At 35.4% G+C, this 21,088-nt stretch overlaps 1 pseudogene; it reads left to right on the top strand.

The window, feature by feature from the left end:
* Positions 1-650: 650 nt before the first annotated feature.
* Positions 651-21,088, top strand: part of LOC120121723 — a 33,809-nt pseudogene continuing 13,371 nt past the window's right edge.

The raw sequence follows: 21,088 nt of genomic DNA, 5'->3' as shown, positions 1-21,088 counted from the left end.
AACTCCGTAAAAGGTCACATTTTGGAACCTTTTAACTTAAGTTATTGAATGTCTTAAGGCTCATTTAGGACCATGTAGATACATTTAGAAGCATTTAGTTGTATGTGGTGGATTGCGGTTTGCCGTTGTCTTTTTCTTTTACAACGGTGTTGCTTTATGGGAAAGGTATTTGTCTGATGATGTGAAGGTATTGAGAGCAAGGAAAAGAGGAAAGAAAATGCCGTGACATAAGGAGATTGCTGAGCAAAATGAATTTTCCAAGTTCAACCGGCATTTCGAAAGTGCTTACATTGCGAGAAGAAATTTTTGAAGCAAGTTGTATCCGACTTTCCGAGAGCTCTGCTTGAGAAATCCACCTCGAAGATCCGCCTGGATGGACCGGCACTACAACCGCCGGTTCTGCTGATAACGCCGCCTAAACCTACAGATCTTGTTTGTCCTTGAGCGCCTGCAACGGGATTTTGCCGGTCCATCAGCCAGCTACCCAGGCTGCATCATAGCCTGTTCTGCTCGACTCTCAAGCACTTAACCATGGTTTTTGGGTTTTTTTAGGAAATTTAATATCAAGTCTTAGGATTTATTTTCCCCTATAAATAGAGGACGAATCCATATGGAAGAAGACTTTGGTTTCACCCAGATTTGAGCTTAAAATGTTAGAGAGAGAAGGTCTCATATTTCTCCGGCAATCCTACTTGCCGTGGCATTTCTCCGTGACAAGTTTGAGGGAGTGGCATTCTAGACATCCGAGAGGAGCTAGTTCGTTGGGGGCAGTTCGTGGTGGCCAAGGGAAGCTCCGGTAGTGCACGTCGAAGGATTTTTCTCCTTCCCTTAGTTCTTTGCTTTTATATTTTGTTATTGGGTTGTAAAGAACGGATGAAACTTGCTTTGTGCTTGTTTATTTCGAACCCCACCATGAACTAAACATATTTGGTGGGAGTTCACTTGGATGTTTAAGTTTTATTTCAATGAATGGTTGTTTTTCTATGTTATATTATGTTTTGTTTATGAGACTTAGTGCCTTAAGGTTATAGGAGCTACGAGAGTAGCCATTCCTTAAGAGATTCTTTGGGTCGAGAGAATACCGAGATAACATATCCTTAGTGTTCGAGAGAAACTAGAGAGGAACTACATAAACAAGGGGTTCTAGGATTTCATTCGACTAATAGGAGTTGTGCATGAACGATAGGTTAGATGTTAATGCTGCCGCAAAAAGGTATTGCCGAGACATATCCTGTTATCTGGACTAATAGGATCACTATAGGGGTTTACGCCAACCGATTTTTCCAGGGCATCTTCAATCTGTCGAGTCCCTTACTAGAGATAGCATAGGGCACCTTAGTATACTCTGTCCGGCAGAAGAGGCATAAAGATAACATCATTCCGAGAAATAAACTTAGGTTTTCTAGAGTGACTCCTACCACTCATTCCCAAAGTAGCTTGTCGTGTGAGAAAGACAAATTCCTATTAATCAAACCGTATATTTACATTTTATTTTGCTTTAAAATTTCCATCCACTTTGCCACGACATATCCATTTGCTACCATACTACCATTCTATTTCCACAACATCCATCTCATTTTGCCACATCATTATCATTTGTACATACCATCACTAACTTTACTTAGGTGACAAAGTAAAGCGCTTTGATATAACTTATTCGACTTCCTTCAATTCATGTGGAGACGATACTCACTTATCACTGTATTACTTGTTCGATTGTGTAGATTTACACATATAACCGCACCCATTTATAGTACTCATACCGAGCGGACAAGTTTTTGGCGCCGTTTCCTGGGATTGGCAACTGGAAGTTAATTTGTTTTGTCAAAGCATTTTTATTTTACTTGTTCATTTTTTTGTATAGTTTTACTTGTTATTTTCCTTGTCTTTTCAGGTTTTTATTTTACGTACTCAACGTCTCAAGCAAACATATATCAAATCAGAAATCAAGGAATTAGTCAAGAGGAATATCAGAATGTCGAGGCAATTCCAAATGCTGGGAATGCAACTAGGCCTCGTAGTATTCGAGATCATTTAAACCCTATCATAGATGACCTAAATCTTGGAATTGTGGCACCCATGATTCATGCAGCCGACTTTGAGCTCAAACTGGTTATGTTCGACATGTTGGACTTTATTTGGACAGTTTGGTGGTACTCCTCAAGAGGATGCAATGCAACATGTTCGGGCATTTTTAGAGGTCTGTGACTCCTTTCGACAACAAGGTGTGCATGAAGATGTGCTAAAATTGAAGTTATTTCAATATTCTTTGAAAGATCACGCTAGGGCATGGATCAATGAATTACCTTCCGGCTCGATAAGGTCTTGGGCTGACTTGTGCAAAAACTTTTTTCTACGGTATAATCAACCCAATATGAACAACCATCTTAGAAATGCCATAGCATCTTTTCACCAAGGCAATGAAGAGTCTATGTATAAGTAATGGGATCGATACAAAAGTTTACTTCGCAAGTGCCCCAATCATGGATTCCACGACTGGACTCAAGTTGTGATGTTCTATAATGGAGTCAATGTACCCACGAGGATGATGCTAGATGCCTCGGCCAATGGGACATTACTTGACAAATCACCAGCAGAGGCATTTGACATTCTGGATAGGATTGCCACCAACGATTACCAATTTTCATCTACAAGGCTTGGCCTCGGGCGAAAATCACATGGAGCTTTTGAGCTAGATTCGAAGGGTTCGGTGTCCGCCTAACTTGCTGTTATCATCAATATATTGAAGAATTTGCAAAGGCCAAGTGAGGTGAGAGAAGTAAAGGCATCCAATTCAACATGTTTATTATGTCATGTCAATCACAATGAGAGCGAGTGTCTGACCAATCTGGAATCCATCCACTATGTAGATAACTATAATCGAGGCAACAACAAGCCCTATTCTAACAATCTTAGATGGTGTCAGCGTCCAAACTTCTCTTGGGGACATCAAGGAACCGGCAATGCTAGTCAGCCCGCTAGGCAGCAGAACTTCAGCGACTCCTAGGGTTTCCAAATGAATATGCCATGGCATAATTCTAATGAGGGAGTACCATCTTCATCTAACACAAGCTCTTTGGAGGCCACAATGCTAGATTTTATAGTAACCACAAAGACCATGTTTCATGACCATGCGACCTCTATAAAAAACCAAGAAGCTTTGCTTCAAAGCCATAGCTCATCTTTGAGGGCCTTGGAGGGTCAGGTTGGTCAAATTGCCACGACATTATATTTTTGCCCACATAGAAATCTACCTAGTGATAATCAAGTCACTAAGGCTCAACACATGGAGCATTGTGGTACATTCACCTTAAGGAGTGGCACCAAAATCTACAAAGATGCTAAGTTTGGGGGGTAACACTCGGAGAGCCCTGTCATAAGATTGTGCATGAAGATCCGAAGGTGCAACAAGATTCACATTCACTGGAAAACAATGATGAAGGTTCGAAGAGTGCATCCAATGAAGACAAGAAAAATTTTGCTACGACAAAAGAAAAACCCCCATCAGTAGGAGTTGATGACCAAAGGAAAGCTGCAGAATTTTGCTGCAACAAACTTTTATGCACTAATAATCACTTGAAGCTTGATGAAGAAGATAAAGAGGAGCTCGAGGATATTCCAAAGGAGATGAATCAGTCTAGCTTACCAGGTATGAAATTTGAACCTTTAGATTCTATTGAACTCACTCATCCTAAACCCCAAGTGATTGATCATCTATCTCAACTAGAAATTATAAAAGAATTAAGGAAAATTCCCTAATGAGAAATTATTATTTGTCGTGATAATTTTGTGGCATGTTAACATTGTCAATTTTCTCGTTAGTATTGTTTTGCTTCCTTACTTGACTAGCCTAGGAAAGAATAAGGTCATACACGATGGTGACTACTGGCATAGGGATGACCCCGTCCTCTCCAATGAATTTGTTGCCCAAATGATTTCAAGTTGCCACAGCAAAAAGGAGTGAAAAGAGATCTTATTCCACTACCATTCAACTTCAGGAAAAGAGCACTTTGATATCTCAAAATCAGGGTGAGTGACTAAAATTGAATTTTTATAACTTTGAAGTATGATTTCAAAAGATTGTAAATGCAGAGACATATTTGTAAATATTTTTGAGGGATTGTTGGTAATTATTAAATGAAGTAAAGGGTAAAATGGTCATTTGACAAGGAAGATTTTTATTTTCCCTATAAGATAAGAAAACCACGTGGGAAGAGAGAAAAAGTTCTAGAGTTCTCTTCTGTTCTTCCTTCTTCCTTCTTCATACGTGAAGGCTTGAACAAAAAGTGAGTCTTTTATTTAGATAATTTTTGGTTAAATTTAAGGTTGGGTTATGATCATTAGATAATAACTAAGCTTAAGGAAAGCTTAAGTTATCTTAAAATCAAAAGATAAAGGAGTTAGGTAAGATTAAAAATTTGGAGTTCTTGAGTGAAATATTGAAATAGAGTTTATAATAAGAATTGAAAGTTGAATTTGACTTCCCATCAATAAGAATAAGAGATTTATGACGTTAGAAAGGATTAATAACAAAGTTGAAAGTTTAGTAAGATTATTAAATTTTAAGAATCATGATGAGATATGGAAGATAAAGATGATTTATATGGATATAAGTTGGTTTAAGTAATGGTAGTTGAGTTTAATGACATGATAGGGGCTTAAAATAGAAAAATTGAGTGAAATGTTTATGGTTTTCAGGCTTAAAATGCAAATTATGGCAAGGTGTATCGATGCACATTCAATGTGTATCGATGCACTCTTTAAGAAGAAACATCGAATGCAATTAGTGCATCGATGCATAAGGAGTGCATCGATGCACCCCCTTAAAATGAAAACATCGAAGGTGATTGGTGTATTGATGCATGGGTAGTGCATCGATGCACATGTTAAAGAATGCATCGATGCACTGTAGAATGTATCGATGCACTTCAAAGGGGAAATAGAAATAGACCTTTCTTTTGGTCTAAGAAATGATAGATTAGAGTATATCAACTGAATATTTATATGTATCAATGTGTGATTACGTAGATATCGAACATGAACAAGTTCCGAAATGATTATCAAGTTAAGATTCGATCGAAAGAGAGGAAATCATAAGTGGATTTGAACGTAGTGAGGCCAAGGTGAGTGCATTTTATTTTTATAAGATTATATGGAAATTGGACTTGTGATAAGTTTATTTCCTATAGTAATAGCTCATTAAGTCTTGATCATAAGTATGTTAACAACATGAAGTGTATGTATGTTTGATTATATGAATTGATATGTTTTGTATGTGCTATGTGGTTTACGTAAAAACACTATTAAATGTTAACGAGAGAATATAAAATAAGTTATGAAATTATAGGAATATAGAAGATAAGTCAAGTGATATATGGAAATGGAAATAGATGTCTATGAAGAGTTATAGGAGAACAAATATAAGTCATATGATAATGAAATATAAGACTATATGAATACATGGTTATGAGATAAAATATGTAATAATAGGAAAATATGATGAAAGTAAGTTCATGCAAAGTGATAGGAACTAGGTAAACATGTGTAACAATATATGCTTAATAGAAACATGAGTTGGACAAGTACACAGTGGTATGATCCATTATGAGAATTAGTATAATAGAGCTTTTTGATTTAATGTGAGTTAAGGGAACTAAATAAGATTGAATTATAGAATGAAATGAGAATAAAATATCAATTAGGAAACTTGAATGTAAAAGGGATGATACGAATATATAAGATAAGTCATATGCTAAAGATTTATGGAGCTATATGAAAAGGTTATAAGGAATATATGAAATTGACTTAAGTAAACAGATTAAATTAATATATAAATAAAATACTATTAAACGATATATGTTTAGAAATACGACATAGTGTATCTAATATAAGGGAATACAAAGAAATGAAGCATAAGGTAGATGATATGACATAAGTTATTATATGCATATATGATATATGTTATCAAGTAATATGAAAGGACTTGGAAAATTGATATAAGCTATGTGGAAGTGTTCTAGGTGTTTCTATGTGCTATATGAAGTATATATGATTATATGTAAACAAGATATGATATGTAGGTTTACATGAACATCTAAGAAATGATCTAAGCTATATGAAATGATCTATGTGATTCTATGTACTTTGGATATATGTTATATGACATGGATCTATGTGACTACGTGAGAAATAATATAAGTTATATGACATGTAAATGTGAATTATATGAAACTGTTCTACGCGTAAGTGAACTATGTGTACATATGAATATATGAAATGATATAAGTGAAATGCTCATGTTATATGATACGAGAGGTATAGGTATAGTTGGCATGCCAGAGTCGAGGGTCTACGCGGTACTTCGGGACATACAGTGATCCTTCGGGATATTTCATAGTGGTCATTCGGGACAAATTTCATAGCCCCTAGTGGGACCCCATACGAGCTACGGTGACAGCATAGTGCACAACCTCAATAGACTCACATATCTACAGTTCTCACAGATGTACATGGGCTAACAAATAGATAACAATAAAAATATATATTACATGTAAAGTATATGTTTTTGTGATATGAATTGTATTATATGATATATGAGATGATGTGTATATTGCTTGATTAATTGAATCATATGTGGCTTAAAAGAATGAATATATGAGTATATGATTATGAGACATAAATGAGAAGAATATGGATAGTGGAATAAGGTTAGTAATGGAAATAGTGTGAGATATGTATATGTGTATATTACATTGTATGTAATGTTAAATTGTTTGGTATGACATCATAAGATGATGTGTTCCTGCATGTTTAAATAATTAGAGTTCTTTTATAAATGTAATGCCTCACTAAGTCATAGACTTAGCGTGTGATTGTTTCACATGTAGGTTACAGAAGTGAGAAGAGAAGTTTAGAGAAGCAAGACATGTCAGATTCTCCTTTCCATAATTCAGATCAGAAATATGTTTAAATTATATGTATTTTGTCATATGAATGTAGTTGCCATGTAAGATAAAAGATTTGTACTGGATACGCTCTGATCAATTTGTAAAACCTTTCGTTTTATACAATAGAAATTATTTGGGTTTTATTGGAAATGTCTAACTGAATTTCATTAGATTTTGACAAAGTAAACGTTTTGAACGGTCAATGTGACACCTCGGACTCATATTCGGGTCGGGTATGGGTTGGGGGTGTTATATTTAATGGTATCAGAGCCAGATTTAGCCGATTCTAGGCTTAAACCGAAGTCAAATAAAGTTTAAAAATGTGTACATGCCAACTCAAAGTAAAAATTTTCTGATATGATAGTGTAAGGAGTATGTTGTCTTGTTAATAGAATAAGATTTATATGATATAGTAGAAATTGATTATAGAAATGGTTGAAGTGAATCGATAGCTGACAAATCTGATGGTGATAGCAATTCACCTGACCTGGCCAGGCAGGATGAAAAGCGGAAACCTCAGAAAGTGTCTTATAAGATTAAAGGTTGATTTCTGAAAGTTGAAATCATATTAGAATAGTGATAGAAGGTCTTTATTGTTTTAAATCAGAAAAACGATATGGATTAGTTTTGTTAGTATGTGGATAAGATAGAACATGGTGAACAAGTGTCACCATAAGAACTTTAAAAAGATCAAATGACGTGGTGAGTACTTATAGAAGAGCTCAAGAATAAGTGCATCAGTGAAAAACGTATAAGATATAGAAAGCCAAAGTTTATGAGTTGAAACAAAGAATAGTGTTGTACATAAGCAAAAGTGTGGATATGATAAGAGATTGCATTTTAGAAGGAAAAAGTTAGCGTTGGCTAACAAGAATATGTGATGGGAATATACTGGAAGTATAAGATTATAAGATATTGTCAAGATATGATAACCAAATATGAAATGGATCTGGATACAATTGTATATTTGGATCATGGTAATATGGTATAGTAAAGGAAATAAGGATTTGTATATTTGAGTAAAACTAATGATTGATAAGAAGAGTTTGAGAATGTGTATATCGATGATCAGTTTATAAGACAAATGAAGTCATAATGTTGAGTTTAAACATCAGAATTTACAGGATGTATGAGAATAGAGGTGAAATTGATAAGTTAAGTAAACTAATTTTGAGATAATTTCGATTAGAAAAGATGTATATGATTGGTAGAATAGGGCTTGTGCCCTAGATTGAACAGATGTTATTGACTAACTATCAGAGTAAAAGTGATAGAGTTATGAGATTTGAGGAAAATATAAAATTGAGTTAATCAATTATGATGTGAATCTGAATATAGTTGTGTATTCTGATCAGATAGCTATGATGTAGAAAAAGAGATAAGTATTTGCATGAAACCTTAAGGAAGAAAAATACAAGTATAAGAAATGATAAAGAATGAAGCTCTGTATAAGAAATGGGTTATCAAAGTTGTGAGGATGCAATGAAGATTTGTACATAGAGATGAGTATAGGTGATAAGACAAGAGTATGTGAACATGAAAGGAAAGATATGATTTATGTATAAGAAATAAATAAAGGAATAATGGAATAAAGAAATGAAAGGGATTGAATTAAAGGATCAGATACGATAAAGGTTATATGGAAGTGTAGATGATAATTTTGATATAGAAGTAAGGAAAAGTGTGCAAGGTGATGTGAAAAGATTCTTTAAAGTGTATGTTGAATCATATTTAAAGAAGATTTAAGGCCGTGTTCTTGGTTAAATGATGATGGAAAAAGAGTTTGGTTATGGTTATAAGGTAATTAGAGATAGATGTTATTGTCTACGTGGTGAGTGACATTATATGGAATTTTAGAAAGGTCAGAGGAAAATGCAGCATCGAAGGAGAGAAAAGACATGAATGGATTGAGGTTACTGGTTACTGTGTATATAATAAGTGACAGTAAATAAATGTATAAAGGAAAAAGGAAGTTGAAGAACTAAATGAAGGAAAGGTTAAGTACATGAGGCAACATGAGAACATTAGAAGGTATGTTCTTATTGGTATGTGCAATGAAAATTTGAGGATGAATTTTCTTAAAAGGAGGGGAGATTTGCAATATCCCAAAATCAGGGTGAGTGACTAAAATGAAATTTTTGTAACTTTGAAGTATGATTTCAAAAGATTGTAAATGCAGGGATTTATTTGTAAATATTTTTGAGGGATTGTTGGTAATTATTAAATGAAGTAAAGGGTAAAATGATCATTTTTTATAACAAAGATTTTTATTTTTCCTTATAAAATAAGGAAATCACGTGGGAAGAGAGAAAAGGTTTTATTGTTCTCTTCTCTTCTCTTCTTCATTCTTCATACGTGAAGACTTGAACAAAAGGTGAGTCTTCTATTTAGATAATTTCTTGTTAAATTTAAGGTTGGGTTATGATCATTAGATGATAACTAAGCTTAAGGAAAGCTTAAGTTATCTTAAAATCAAAAGATAAATGAGTTAGGGAAGATTAAAGATTTGGAGTTCTTGAGTGAAATATTGAAATAGAGTTTATAATAAGAATTGAAAGTTGAATTTGACTTGTCATCAATAAGAATAAGAGATTTATGAAGTTAGAAAGGATTAATATCAAAGTTGAAAGTTTAGTAAGATTCTTAAATTTTAAGAATCATGATGAGATATGGAAGATAAAGATGGTTTATATGGATATAAGTTGGTTTAAGTAATGGTAGTTGAGTTTAATGACATGATAGGGGCTTAAAATAAAAGAATTGAGTGAAAAGTTGATGGTTTTCGGGCTTAAAATGCAAATTATGGGCAAAGTGTATCGATGCACATTCAATGTGTATCGATGCACTCTTTAAAGAAGAAACATCGAATGCAATTAGTGCATCGATGCATAAGGAGTGCATCAATGCACCCCATTAAAATGAAAACATCGAAGGTGATTGGTGTATCGATGCATGGGTAGTGTATTTTATCAATTGAAATAAACCTTTCTTTTGGTCTAAGAAATGATAGATTAGAGTATATCAATTGAATATTGATATGTATCAATGTGTGATTATGTAGATATTGAACATGAAAAAAGTTTCGAAATGATTATCAAGTTAAGATTCGATCGAAAGAGAGGAAATCATAAGTGGATTGGAATGTAGTGAGGCCAAGGTGAGTGCATTTTATTTTTATAAGATTATATGGAAATTGGACTTGTGATAAGTCTATTTCCTATAGTAATAGCTCATTAAGTCTTGATCATAAATATGTTAACAACATGAAGTGTATGTATGTTTGATTATATGAATTGATATGTTTTGTATGTGCTATGTGGTTTACGCAAAAACAATATTAAGTGTTAATGAGAGAATATAAAATAAGTTATGAAATTATAAGAATATAGAAGATAAGTCAAGTGATATATGGAAATGGAAATAGATGTCTATGAAGAGTTATAGGAGAACAAATATAAGTCATATGATAATGAAATATAAGACTATGTGAATACATGGTTATGAGATAAAATATGTAATAATAGGAAAATATGATGAAAGTGAGTTCATGAGAAGTGATAGGAACTAGGTAAACATGTGTAACAGTATATGCTTAATAGAAACATGAGTTGGAGTACATAGTGGTATGATCTATTATGAGAATTAGTATAATAGAGCTTTTTGATTTAATGAGAGTTAAGGGAACTAAATAAGATTGAATTATAAAATGAAAAGGGAATAGTATATCAATTAGGAAACCTGAATATAAAAAGGATGATACGAATATATAAGATAAGTTATATGCTAAAGATTTATGGAGCTATATGAAAAGGTTATAAGGAATATATGAAATTGAATTAAGCAAATAAATTAAATTAATATATAAATAAAATACTATTAAACGATATATGTATAGAAATACGACATAGTTTATGTAATCTAATGGAATACAAAGAAATAAAGAATAAGGTAGATGATATGACATAAGTTATTATATACATATGATATATGTTATCAAGTAATATGAAAGGACTTGGAAAATTGATATAAGCTACGTGGAAGTGTTCTAGGTGTTTCTATGTGCTATATGAAGTATATATGATTATATGTAAACAAGATATGATATGTAGGTTTACATGAACATCTAAGAAATGATCTAAGCTATATGATACGATCTACGTGATTCTATGTACTTTGGATATATGTTATATGACATGGATCCATGTGACTACGTGAGAAAGAATATAAGCTATGTGACATGTAAATGTGAATTATATGAAAATGTTCTACGCGTAAGTGAACTATGTGTATATATGAATATGTGAAATGATATAAGTGAAAATGCTCATGTTATATGATACGAGAGCTATAGGTATAGTTTGCATGCCAAGAGTCGAGGGTCTACGCGGTCCTTCGGTACATACAGTGATCCTTCGGGATATTTCATAGTGGTCCTTTGGGACAAATTTCATAGCCCCTAGTGGGACCCCATACAAGCTGTGGTGATAGCATAGTGCACAACCTCAATAGACTCACATATCTACAGTTCTCACAGATGTACATGGGCTAACAAAGAGATAACAATATATATATATATATTATATGTAAAGTATATGCTTTTGTGATATGAATTGTATTATATGATGTATGTGATGATGTGTATATTGCTTGATTAATTAAATCATTTGTGGCTTAAAAGAATGAATATATGATTATATGATTATGAGACATAAATGATAAGAATATGGATAGTGGAATAAGGTTAGTAATGGAAATAGTGTGAGATATATATATGTGTATATTACATTGTATGTAATGTTAAATTGTTTGGTATGACATCATAAGATGATGTGTTCCTGCATGTTTAAATAATTAGAGTTCTTTTATAAATGTAATGCCTCACTAAGTCATAGACTTAGCGTATGATTGTTTCACACGTAGGTTACAGAAGTGAGAAGAGAAGTTTAGAGGAGCAAGACAGGTCAGATTCTCCTTTCCACAATTCAGATCAGAAATATGTTTAAATTATATGTATTTTGTCATATGAATGTAGTTGGCATGTAAGATAAAAGATTTGTATTGGATACGCTCTGATCAATTTGTAAAACCTTACATTTTATACAATAGAAATTATTTGGGTTTTATTGGAAATGTCTAACTGAATTTCATTAGATTTTGACAAAGTAAATGTTTTGAACGGTCAATGTGACACCTCGGACTCGTATTCGGGTCGGGTACGGGTTGGGGGTGTTACAATATGACTACTGCAAGGGTCCTACAATTCAGATGTGAAAGACCTGAAATGCTAGGGAAAAATATTTTGAAGGCGGAACTATTATATAAGTGGGGCATTTTAGTCTACACTGGTGCTCCAATCGAACGAGACAAAAATGTCATCACAATTTGAGATGTTTTGGAAAGTGCAGACTCCCAAACATGTGGACAAGGGTAAAACCCCTACAGAAGCCGCACCCACTTAGAAATAAGACTCAATTGGTGTTGGCACAAACGATGACATTGCTGATAATGTCCACCCATATGCACAAATGCCATGGCAAATTGCAATACTTCTGGCCAAGCAGATCCAAGATCAAGTGGCGAATCCGACCAGCAACCTGATGACCTTCTTTGCCTATATCAAGTGACGGGATAGGATGTGGCAATAGCCTTCATGGAACTCATTTTGCAGCCCACTGAGGAGACATAATCCGAGATGCCACGACAAGTTCCTTTGCGAATGAGCAGACACCGACTGAAGAAGGCATCTAAGCGCAAAGAGCCCCAACTTTCAACTATCTCAGAAGGCCCCTCGTTGCACGACCGCCGCACCACCACACACATGAAGTCAAGGTACCTTGCATTGCATTGCATTACATTTCATAGCATGTAGTTTCATTTTCTTCGTTTTAGTAAGCATTGAGGACAATGCTTCTTTCAAGTTTAGGGGAAGTAGGGTTCTCGCATCATTACATAATAGTATCAGTAAAATAAATATGTCATGACATTAGTAAATGTTTGAATAGTTTTCTAGAATTAGTTAAGGATGCCTGATGATGATGAATCTTGATGGCTATAATAGAATGTACATGATTGGTTGAGGATGATAGAACCAACTCTAGGACTTGGTTATTTGAAATCCTTGAATACACGATCGTATGTTTTCCATGCTTAGAAACTTTGAAATTTTTTATAAGAGAATTCTTAAAATGTTGTGGCATAAAATTTTGAATGATGAAAAACCCACTTAAAAAATGATGAAAAAATTTAAAAAAAATTGAAATAAAGAGAAGTTATAAATAAATGCCTCGACATATATGTAGAGGGACACTCCGCTATGCCATGGCATATGAGTGAATAAAAGTAGTCACGTGATGACTCTACCTGACTAGCTTTGGGGTGGAATGTATGCTTCCTTTCACCTAGAGTGTGGGATGGTAAAGTGATGGGCTGACTCCCCTCGTAGCAGAAATAAAGAAGAAAAAAACAAGGTGGGAGTAAAAATTTGTAAATGTCATGGCAAATTAAGAAAGCTTGCTTAGAAAATTTTTAAATTTGTTAGGCATGGACTGGATACAAACACGCACACACCCACACAAAGAATCTTACCATAGGGGACAGTACTAGATTTCTCGAGCTAGTCTATCATGTTGAAGCCATATGTGCTGAGGACTGAAATTTTATCCCATATGACTATTCTGCTTCTAAACTTGTCATGGTATTTTTGTTTTACTTATTACTATCCATTGCTTGAGGACAAGCAATAGCTTAAGTTTGGGGGTGTGATAACTCCGTAAAAGACCACATTTTGGGACCTTTTAACTTAAGTTATTGAATGTCTAAAGGCTCATTTAGGACCATGTAGATGCATTTATAAGCATTTAGTTGCATGTGGTGGATTTAGGTTTGCCGTGGCATTTTACTTTTACAGCGGTGCTGCTTTATGGGAAAGGTATTTGTCTGATGATGTGCAGGTATTGAGAGCAAGGAAAAGAGGAAAGAAAATGATGTGACATAAGGAGATTGTTGAGCAAAATGAATTTGCCAAGTTCAACCGGCATTTCAAAAGTGCTTACATTGTGAGAAGATATTTTTGAAGCTAGCTGTATCCGACTTTCCGAGAGCTCTGCCCGAGAAATCCACCTCGAAGATCCGCCTGGAGGGACCGGCACTACAACCGTCGATTTTGCTGATAACACCGCCTGACCCTGCAGATCCTGTCTGTCCTTGGGCACCTGCAACGGGATTTTGCAAGTCCATCAGGCAGCTACCCAGGCTGCATCATAGCCTGTTCTGCTTGGCTCCCAAGCACTTAACTATGATTTTTGGGGTTTTCTAGGAAAGTTAATATCAAGTGTTAGGATTTATTTTCCCCTATAAATAGAGGATGAAGCCATATGGAAGAAGACTTTGGTTCCACCCAGATTTGAGCTTAAAAATTTAGAGAGAGAAGGTATAATCTTTCTTCGGCAATCTTACTTGTCGTGGCATTTCTCCGTGACAAGCTTGAGCGAGTGGCGTTCTAGACATCCGAGAGGAGCTAGTTCGTTGGGGGCAGTTCGTGGTGGCCGAGGGAAGCTCCGATAGTGTACGTCGAAGGCTTTTTCTCATTCCCTTAGTTCTTTGCTTTCATATTTTGTTATTAGGTCGTAAGGAACGGATAAAATTTGCTTTGTGCTTGTTTATTTCGAACCCCACCATGAACTAACTTGGATGTTTAAGTTTTATTTCAATGAATGGTTGTTTTTCTATGTTATAATTTGTTTTGTTTATGAGACTTAGTGCCTTAAGGTTGTAGGAGCTACGAGAGTAGCCATTCATTAGAAGATTTTTTGGGTTCCAGAGAATATTGAGATAACAAATTCTTAGTGTTCGAGAGAAACTAGGGAGGAATTACATAAACAAGGGGTTCTATGTAGTAACTAGGCCTAATCCACCTTAGAGATAAGGCTAGGATTTCATTCGACTAATAGGAGTTGTGCATGAAAGATAGGTTAGATGTTAATGTTGCCGCAAAAAGGTATTACCGAGACATATCCTGTTATTTGGACCAATAGGATCACTGCAGGGGTTTACGCCAACCAGTTTTGCCAGGGCATCTTCAATCTGTCGAGTCCCTTACTAGAGATAGCATAGGGCACCTTAGTATACTCTGTTGGGAAAAAGAGGCATAGAGATAAGATCATTCCGAGAAGTAAACTTAGGTTTTCCAGAGTGACTCCTACCACTCATTCCCAAAGTAGCTTGTCGTGTGAGAAATACAAAGTCCTATTAATCAAATCGTATATTTATATTTTATTTTGCTTTGACATTTCCATCCACTTTGCCATGACTTATCCATTTGCTACCATACCACCATTCCATTTTCACAACATCCATCTCATTTTGCCACATCATTATCATTTGTACATACCATCACTAACTTTACTTAGGTGACAAAGTAAAGCGCTTTGATATAACTTATTCGACTTCCTCCAATCCATGTGGAGACGATACTCACTTATCACTGTATTACTTGTTCGATTGTGTATACTTGCACATATATCTACACCCATTTATAGTACTCATACCGAGCGGACATTAGCATCGGTACCAGTATCTTTATCACATGAATAAATATCGATATTGTTCTTGCAGTATAGTACTATATGGTTAAAAATTGATTTTTGACTCTATTAAAATTTGAAACCCTTACTAAAAATGTTTGAAAATTAATTCCAGCATTTGACTTGAATTTTCAAAAGAGTAAGGAGTAAAAATGAAGTTTTTTCCTTAAAAAGAATTTCTATATTCGAACAATTGAATCGAATATAAAATTGAAAATCTAATAGAAAATAATCTTAATTTTTTTAAAATATTTATGTTAAGTACATCAAAATATCGAAGCATGGTTCAACAACAAGCAACCATCAACCTGTTATGATCTCTAGCCAACACCTTAATCATCAAATCGGTCAAGCACGCTGCACAACATTAATCTTGACAGATGAGTGAGAGGCTTACACCATTTTTTGGTAGGTATCGTCGAGGCCAGTCAATCCAGACCCGATAATCCATTTGCATTGTCAAACGCTGTCAACAAGGCCCAACTAGAAGACACAATATATCACTTAGAAAGTAGGTGATTCTCGTGACCGTAAATATTCTCACAGTTCTATATGTGGTAAAACACCACCAATAGGAGGTGAAACTTATTCCTAGTTAATATCAAGAGCAGTTATTCAAGCCATGTACCCACAGACTCCCATGAACAAACATTACAAAGGCCCAAAAACAAGTTTTATGTAAAACATGATTCATAACACTATAATTGTGAATGTCATGAAGGCATGTTTCATCGGCATGCCTACATAATGGGTAGAGACTATTTGATATATTGGGGAAACCGAGTTATTTCTCACACGAACATAGTTTCAAAATTGACCTAAAATGTCAAGATCAAAATCACCAGCATAGTCGGAATCAACATATCCAACCACACACTGACCAAGTGCTTCATCCTGTTCAAAAATTAAACCAACATCCACGGTTTGTTGGAGATACCGTAGAATCCATTTCATAGCTTTCCAATGTCCTTCTCCAAGATCATGCATGTACCTGCTCACAACTCCAACTACTTGTGAAATGTCAGAACGCATACACACCATTGCATACATCAATCTCCCAACTATATTAGCATATGGAACTTTTGCCATATACTCTCGTTCTTCGTTAGTTTTAGGAGATAATGAGAACTAAGTTTCAATGAGAAGTTAATGGGATACTTAAATGTTTGGTATTTTTCATTCATGCCAAAACATTGTAATACATTTCTTAGATATTGCTTCTCTGTTAAACAAAGTTTCCCTCTCTGTCTATCTCTGCTTATCTCCATACCAAGAATATTCTTGGAATCCCCAAGATCTTTCATCTCAAACTCTTGATTCAACTGAGCCTTTAATTTGTCTATCTCCTTTTGACTCCTCGAAGCAATCAACATATCGTCAACGTACAAGAGAAGATAAATGAAAGATTCATCTTTGAGCATTTGCAAATACACACAATGATCATATTTTCTTCTAGTGTATTTTTGCCTCCTAATAAAGCTATCAAATTGCTTGTACCACTGCCTCGGAGATTACTTCAATCCATATAGTGATTTGTTCAGCTTACAAACTTATTTCTCACAACCACCATCTTTGTATACTTCTGGATGAGTCATATAGATCTTCTCTTCTAAATCACCATGCAAGAAAGTCGTCTTTACATCAAGTTGAGCTAGCTCCAAATTCAACTGTGCTACCAAGGCCAACAATATTCTAATGGAGGAATGCTTCACAACTGGGGAAAATACTTCATTGTAGTCGATTCCCTCCTTTTAAGCGTAGCCTTTAGCTACCAACCTTGCCTTGTAGTGAACATCTTTCTTGCTATGAGATCTATCTTTCTTTGAAAATACCCACTTGCATCCAATTGCTATTTTACCTTTTGGTAATTGTGCCAGTTTCCAAGTATTGTTCTTTTGGAGAGATTGCATTTCTTCATCCATAGCACTTTTCCATTTATCACTTTCCAAGCTTTGTATTGCTTCTTAGTATGTGATAGGATATCATCATAAACAACTTGAAGAGCATAGGGTACCATATCAAGAAATCGAGCAGGTCTACGAATTTCTCTCCTTGGCCTTGTAACTGCAAGTGGTTCTGGTGTCTCTAATGGTTCTTGGGTTTGGACCTCTTCATCTTCTGATTCTTCTATTGGAATTGAAAAATCATCTGCATCAACTTCTGGGATTATCGTCTGCTAAAACTCCACGTGTTTTGGAGTATGCTCCACCTGCTGCAGAGTACTACTTGTCTGGACAACTTCATTTGTTACCTTCTTTACTAGGGCAGATTCATCAAAGGTAACATCTCTGCTACAAATTATCTTCTTGGTGTCTAAACACCAAAGGTGGAATCCTTTCACTCCATGGGTGATTCCCATAAAGAGAGCCTTCTTTGCTCTTGGATCAAGCTTAGTTTTCTTCACATGATAATAAACAGTGGATCCAAATACATGTAAGGAATCATAATCAGTAGCAGGTTTTCCAGACCATACCTCCAATGGTGTTATTCCTCCTATCGCTGATGATGGCAGACGATTGATGAGATGGCTAGCATATGTCACAGCCTCAGCCCAAAATACCTTGCCTAACACAGCATTAGACAACATACATCGAACTTTCTTTAATAGTGTTCGATTCATACGCTCTGCCACCCCATTCTGTTATGGTGTATTTCTAACAGTGAAGTGTCGAACAATACCATACTCATGGAAAATATCAAAGAATTTGTCACTTTTATATTCCCCTCAATTGTTCGTCCTAAGACGTTTGATCTTTCTACCAATCTGGTTCTCGATCATATTTTTCCATTTAAGAAAAATTCGAAGCACTTCATCTTTAGACTTCATCGGATACACCCAAACTCTTCTGGAAAAGTCATCTACAAAAGTTATAAAATAATGGTTTCCTCCCAAAGACGATGTCTTTGAAGGACCCCATACATCAGAGTGAATATAATCCATAATACCTTTTGTATTCTGTATAGTAGTGTCAAACTTCACTCTTTTCTGCTTTCCCAGAACACAATGCTCGCAAAAGTTCAATTTGCAAAACTTTTCACCTTTCAACAATATTTTCTTTGTCAGAATTTGCAAGGATTTCTCTCCAGCATGTCCCAACTGGGTTGTGTCCAAATCATCGCCTCCAGAAGCTGCTACAATTGCTCCAATAATTCTCCTACCTTGGTAGTAATACAAATTATTTTTCCTATTGCCCTTCATCATCACAAGTGCATCAGAAGTGACTTTTAAAAATTTATTTCTCATAGTGACTACTGAGCCTTTAGATTCCAAGGCTCCCAACAACATGAGATTTTTCTTCAAACTGGGCACGTATCGGATATCAGTCAGAACTCTGGCTGATCCATCTTGATTCTTCAATCGAATTGAACCTATCCCAATAGTTTTACAGGCATTGTCATTGCCCATATAAACAACTCCTGCATTTAGTTATACTAAATTGGAGAACCACTCCCGATTAGGGGACATATGATAGGTGCAACCCGAATCTAATATCCATTCATCTGAATGGAACGTTGTTGATGAAGCAACCAATGATATGTCAGAGTCATTTGCATCATGCTCTGCAACACATGCATCTGGAGCAGCTTTTCCTTTCTTCTTCAGTTTTGGACAATCTTTCTTCCAATGGCCTTTCTCATGACAAAAGCCACATTCATATTTTCCCAGTCTGGACTTCGACTTTGATCTCCCTCTCCACTTTGGCTTTTGACTTTTCGAGCGACCTCTTGCCACCATGGCCTCCGATGCTTCGTACTTGCTTTCCTTCTTGGTTTTATTCCTAAGCTCATAACTATACAAAGCAACTGTTATGTCTTTAAGGGTAACATTATCCTTACCATGAAGTAACGTTGTCTCAATGTGCTCAAATTCATCTGGAAGAGATGAAAACAACATCAAGGCCAAATCTTCATCTTTGAAGGTTTCATCCATGCTCAATAAGTTTGCCACTAGCTCATTGAACGTAGTGATGTGTTCATTCATACTGGTGCATGGTTGATAATCAAATCTGAACAATCTTTTCTTCATGTAGAGATGATTCTGAGAGCTTTTCTTTAGGAATTTTTCCTTCAATGCTTTCCACATCTTACTTGCATAAGTCTCGTTCTTGTAGCCATACTTCTACTCCCTGTAAAGACAAGATCAAATCGTGTTGTACTCCAAACGATTGATTGTTCCACATTCTTTCTCCTCCATATATTCAGGTTTTTCTTCCTCAATGGCGATGTCTAGACCTTGTTGGAATAAAGAGTCTAACACCTCGCCTTGCCACGTGCGAAAATGACCGGATCCATCGAACAACTCCACCGAGAAATTTGCATTTGACATCCTCCTCCTCACTGGTCCGGATGAAGAGCTTGATGTCTCAACTGATCTGTATTTTGGCATTTTAATTCTAACGAACAATATTCAATAGCATGAACTGTATCTTTTCAGCAACGAGACCACCAGGATAACCTCAACCGAAGCTCTAGATACCAATTGTTGGGGAAACCGAGTTATTTCCCACACGAACGTAGTTTCAAAATTGACCTAAAATGTCAAGATCAAAACAACCAAAGGTTGCACAATAGATAAACCTGTCAAACTATTGAATATTGAAGCACAATGGAAAAATCTGAATAAAAAAACAATAAAGGAGAGAACACACCAAATTTGCGAGGTTCGACGAGAATATCGTCTACTCCTCGGGTACCACACCAGATGATAACTTCACTATCAACAAATATTACCACAAATGAAATTCTTTAGAATTCCCAAAATGGGAGAATGAAGAAAACAAGAGGAAGAGAGAACTTGTTTTGGGATGATTTCTAATGAAATACTTAGGCCTATTTATAGTTGAGTTTTAAGGACTAAACTAATAAATAACCTAATATTTTAGGGACCAAAGATAAAAAATAAGTTGGCCACCTACCAAAGAATTTTTCAATGTTTACAAGTTATCCACCAACCAAAGATGTCAACTTTGCCAACTTTCAATTTTGCCAACTTTCAACTTTGCTAATATTTCAAGCCAAACATAACACGATAACCTTGCTAACTGAAGTCGACAACTAACCAGAAGGGCGTCTTTCAACGAACGCCACCCAAACAAACGGATCTTTGGAGGAACAAACATATGTGACAAAATCAACTACAACTGGGAAACTTTAAAATGAGATTGATGAAGATGCATAAGATAATAATACCCTAATCGCATATAATAAACTCCAATTGAATGTCCCCCCATATCAAGGTGTCATTGTTCACCAGGGTAATAGGGCAATTTAGGATGGAAATCGCAGTAGCTGAACTAAACACTCGTTGACTCATGAAGCATCCCAACGTGATTCATTCGAAATCATGAACTCACCACAACATATAGGCGTCACACCACTATCCAGATAAGTGGATGCTAAACAGATCAGCTCAGAACCCTCCAAGTATCACAATGGAGATGGACCTGACTGTTTTGTTCAATCCTAAAAAAAAAATATCCCGCTAGGAATTATGTCATAGCCTTGAAAATGCCTAGTCAAGCAAACGAGGGTTTGATCCCCAACCGAGCTTCAAAGATG

Source organism: Hibiscus syriacus, unplaced genomic scaffold, assembly GCF_006381635.1.
Source record: "Hibiscus syriacus cultivar Baekdansim isolate YM2019G1 unplaced genomic scaffold, ASM638163v2 tig00110378_pilon, whole genome shotgun sequence".
In the NCBI taxonomy this organism is placed as follows: Eukaryota; Viridiplantae; Streptophyta; class Magnoliopsida; order Malvales; family Malvaceae; genus Hibiscus; species Hibiscus syriacus.
The sequence above is the reverse complement of the archived record's forward strand: the minus strand, read 5'-3'. Positions and strand labels throughout refer to the sequence as shown.